This window comes from Penaeus monodon, unplaced genomic scaffold (genome assembly GCF_015228065.2).
Source record: "Penaeus monodon isolate SGIC_2016 unplaced genomic scaffold, NSTDA_Pmon_1 PmonScaffold_5021, whole genome shotgun sequence".
NCBI lineage: Eukaryota > Metazoa > Arthropoda > Malacostraca > Decapoda > Penaeidae > Penaeus > Penaeus monodon.
The window spans coordinates 15,237-20,359 of record NW_023659910.1 but is presented as its reverse complement, the minus strand read 5'-3'; the positions used below and the strand labels follow the sequence as shown (position 1 = coordinate 20,359).

Sequence of the window (5,123 nt, the reverse complement as noted above, 5' to 3'; positions counted from 1 at the left end):
GGGCTACTTGGTAAATTTTTTCACAAAACTCATCCAGTTTAGGGTAGAAAATGAGCAGCATATTGAGTATGGATGAGGCTTCATTTTCCCTTATTGTTTGATTAGGTCTTAATTTATCCCATATTGTCCATATCCTAGTATTTAAGGCTTTTACAATTGGAATTGTGGCTTCATATTTTTTCCTTTTTTATTTCAGTCATTTCAGGGCAGTCAAGGCAGAGCATACCTATTTAATTCTTTTGTGAGTATTTTATTATGCTGGCATGATGTTTGACTGGATCAATATAAAATTTTTATTGCCTCTCCTATGCGACATATTTTGATTGTTTTTGAAACCAACAGGTGAATGTAGGATGTGGGCCTGCGGAGGAACGGGTACTGTTAACCGGCCTCCATGCAGTAGCAGATATATACTGTGAATGTTGTAAACAACACTAGGTTTGGAAATACGTAAGTTCCAGTATTTGTTTCTAAATGGTTTGTTATCATACAGAGTAGGCCAGTTTTGTTTTCAAGAGTTTGTATGAAGTCCTTGATTATAGGGTTTATTAAAAAATGCATATGAAATTATTAACAAAAACAGAAGTTAGATTTTAAACCAGAGTAAAATTCTGATTAAGAAACATAATTCGGTTGAGAAAGTAGTGAGATATGATGTTGTACAAGAAGTTTGTAACTTATTTTACATTTCATAGTCTTTAGCAGTCAAAAATTCACACACACAAAACCCACACACACCACACCCACACCCCCACACACCACACCACACACCACCCCAAAACCACCCCACCCCACACCACACCACCCCAACCACACACACACACACACACACACAACACACCACACACCACACACACACACACACACACACACACCCACACACACCTTTTGCCTCTAAGGAGTACATCTCATATTACACTTAATTTAGCCTCCCATTTTTTTTCAGGAACATGCTTTTGAATCAAGTCAGAAGTACAAGGAGGGGAAATACATCATCGAACTGGCACATATGATCCCAAAAATAAAAGGGTGGGACTGAGAGTGGGCCCCCTGTGGGAAACAAGATCCTTGGTGGCAGCTGTGACCAAGCAGTGTTTTCCAGCCTAATGCTCTGGTCTCCTAAGGCCCCTGCTTATCATGATGTGCCCTAGGATGTTGATGGAGACCACAGGCTGGACCAATGAATTATATATTCTGCTTCCCTATATGTCTTAGGTTGGCCAGCTGTGCACAACTTACTCTTGAGCAGTGATCTCAGCCAGTAAATGATTGCCAGGGTGTGCTGCAGTGAACTTTTATGATCAGGGAAATTATTACAAGTGCAATGCACAGAAAATCTTGACCTACAGTGATTATAGGAAATTGATTTAGCTTTTTTGAAAATTTTACACTTCCTTGGATGCCAAAAAGTGCGAAACTTATACAAGCAGATGTGATAAGTGACATATAATGTAAAGGTGAACACAAGAGCACCAAAACCCTGATAGTACCTGGCCATAATCACCAGCATCACAATCACCCTATTTTCACATCATCTTTTGACTGCCCCAACAAGCCAGTCACGAGTCGGTCAGCCAGCTAGCTCTCGTCAGTCTCATGGCCTGTCTGTGATGGCTTTGCCCACAAGCAAATTTCAATTGTTGTGTAGTAAATGTAAAACTAACCATCCCACCCAGCCAGTTGCAAAGCCAGTTAAAACAGTTTGTTGTATTGGTCTTTCTTCTGGTGAACAGTTAAATGTTTTAATAAGGGTGGTCTACCATCATATGCAAAGGGACCATAGTTGTAAATTTAATCTGCTGCAGCAGGTTTTTTGGGACACAGAGTGTACAGCATTGCCAGAGCTCAGTTATGGGCAGACACTATTGCTGCAGTGTGCTTTCCATGTGTAATTATTTGACCCAAATGGGTACAAGAGGAAAACCCAATATCCCATATCTTGGAAAAATAAGGACCATTTGTCATAAAAGGAACATTGTGCTGGAAAACAGCTTTTAAAAATGGTAGAGGCTTTATTCATTTTACAGAGCACACAATTTGATCATATAATGAATTGTCTTGTCATATTTGTTAGGACAGGTCACGTGCAGAAAAAATGATAGTGTTCCCCTGTGATCTTTGCATCTTGGAAGCCTGAGAAATAAAAGAAACCTGTGATGATGTGTCTTACTCATTGCCACTGTGTGATTGGACAATTTGTAGCTGTTTTTTAACTTGATTTGTACTGTGTATTTACATTCTAAAATTTGATGTTCCCAACAACTGGAAAATTTAGTTTGACTTACTGCTTGCTTTTTTATTCCTCTGCATCTTATCGATTTCCATGAAATTGGAAAGATGAAATAATTTTTTAAATATATTCATAAAAAAAGAAAAATTGCATTTTTATCATTTTGCATTCAGCATGATTGACACTTAGTACAGTATCTGGAATGTCGGGCAGTACTTCAAACCATTAATGTTCTCATTAGAGCTGAGGGGATCTAGCATTATTGTTATTTTTTTATGATAATATTAGCCAATATTCTTTAAATGATATGGTTTTGTCAAAGCTTGTATAACATAGCTCAAGAGCAACTTGATATGAAATTAAATTTTACTTTAAGTGTATCAAAAAAATTTATGTCACGGTCCATAGGCACGTATAAAAAAAAACGAGTTGGTTTTAGAGGAGGAGAACATGTCTGTTGTTAAAAGTCAATTGAATATCATTCTTATTGATTGGGTCTGCTTGGCTGCTTTTTGGCTTGATGGTGAACACTGAACATAGCTTTTAATCATCTGTAGTTAAGACTTCAACCAAGTACCTATTGGCTAGCCTTATCACATTCATTAAATGACATAAATCGGGTTTTTATAGCATGTTGATGTATATTGCCATAAAGTATTTGGGGTAGATTTCCCATGCTAGTTGTGGGAATAAGAAGATAGTCAATGCTTTTCCGTTTTAGATGGTGGGTTATCTGCAGAGGGAAGCTCTTTGCAGGGTAGTTGGTCTGGATTTTGCAATTATAAAGGAATCTGGGTACCAGTCACTGCTGTGGGGGTTTAAAAATTCAATGGTTTGGTTCATGTCTCTAGCTTTAGGTAGATAGAGAAGCACCCTGACTTGTACACTTAATTCTTAGTTATGGAGTATTTATATTTGAATTCACTGACTAGAAAAAAACTTTTTTTCTAAACTCATAAATTTTCTTCAGTTTTGTCAAGTTATCTGTGGGGTGTATAACTGGCATCTGGGGCCACTTTAACTATCTCCACTATGTCAGCATATTCCATCTTTGTCTTAGTTGCTCATGGCACCAAACAACTTTCTGTAAATTTTTGAAGTATGTCTTTCACTTGAATGATGACTTCTTCCCCAAGCTTACTGATATTAAACCTTAATAAGGAAAAAGGGTTTAAATCATTGTTATGTGTAATTACACTTTTCTTCAATCTGTATTTTCATACAGATTTTTTTTTTCATCGGTCATTATTTTGCTGTACGCTCGCATTTTTTTCTATTTCCCTCAAAAGTGGGAAATTTAAATATTAGAGATTTTTTTGCTCATTTCTTTTGCAAATAAAAAAAAAATACCTCTACTTCGCTACATCTGATTTATCAGTATGTCAACATCTAATTTTACTAGTCTTTTATATATTTTGCCTTGAGTCATTTTCTTTTAAGTTCCCAGTTAAATTATTATAAATTGCTTTTCCAGCCAGCACACGTTCTTTCAGTATGTGCTACCTTGGTACATACACAGTTCCCACATTTCATTAAATGTATGCAAATGGTCATAATTGTGTGAAGAGAATTACTAAAGAGGATCCCCACAAGGTGGTCCTATTTTTTTTACATGGCCTAGTCTTTCATTCTAACCAATAGCTCGAAAAGTGTGCATGTCCCCTGCCTTGTGTTATATTACAGTACTAGCTGTTTGTATCATGGTTCATGAGATCTAAAAAAGTGGGTGCGAAAGGCAAAATGATCGTCTGCTGTGATAATGTTGAGAGTTGTGTATCTTTTTAACCATAGGACTTGTAAAGGTATTATTCTTTGATGTGATGACATCTAGTGATGGTGCAGGGTCAGTTACTATTGAAGGGGATTCAATAGATCACACTCCCTTAAAGAAAGATATTGAAACGTCTGGAAGTGAGATCTTATCAGTTAGTCCATTTATGGTTCCATCTGGTTTGATTTGCCTTTCGTCAAACGAGAAACCACTGATTTTGGCAGGAAACTTTGGCTGTTGTAGCGCTTTGTGATTGACATTATTGTAGAGGAGCTTGGAAAACATTCACATAGGTTAGTTTCCTTTCAATGTTGTATTTCATAGTAACCATCATGACACTGGTAACTGCTTTTCTTTTAGATTATTCATAAACAGGATGTTATTTCCTGTTATTGAGAGAAAGATTGTAACATGTAGAGTCTACATGTACTGGCAAATGTAATTAATGTATGGTTCAGCATCTTTTCCTTTTCTTCTTTTTTTTTCTTTTTCTTTTTTTTTTTTCTTTTTTTTTTACAGCTTGCTTCAATACCCTCTTGATATATAGGGTATTCTCTCAGCTCCAATCACTGGTTACTATGCTCATGTTGTTGATGAATGGAACACAAGTTTTTAGGACCACAGTACAATTTATATTCTGTCCAAAGTGAGAGGGGTCCATGTGCAGTGTTTGTCACTTTTAACTAAGCCATTTTTATACTTCGCATCATAACTGAATTTCATTTACTCATTATGTAATAACATGCTCATTATAGTATCTTTTCAAGAAACATACTGTCCATCAGATCTAAAATATTCTATAATATTCCTCTTCATGTATTTGTTGTAGAAGTTCGGATGAAAAAGTAGAAATTGAAAGTGTCCTCAAACACTTACTGTTTTCTAATTCTGCTGGTACAGACTCCTCCCCTCCCACTGAGCAAATTTTTGTGCTGTGGTCTAGAGCAGAGATGGGCATGATTTTTTCCAAGATATTTTAATTTAGTTCCATTAGCTGGAAATTGAATCAAAACCTCCAATGTTGCCTTGATGGAAGGACTTGTTGGCCTTCAAGCAGCTTTGTGCTGTGAATGACTTACCTGGGACTCTTGCCCAATTCAAAGGATGTGACCCAATACCCAC

The 5,123-nt window shown here is 36.6% G+C and overlaps 1 pseudogene; it reads left to right on the top strand.

The window, feature by feature from the left end:
- Positions 1-196: 196 nt before the first annotated feature.
- LOC119571073 lies at positions 197-1,039 on the top strand (annotated as a pseudogene).
- The last annotated feature ends 4,084 nt before the right edge of the window (positions 1,040-5,123 follow it).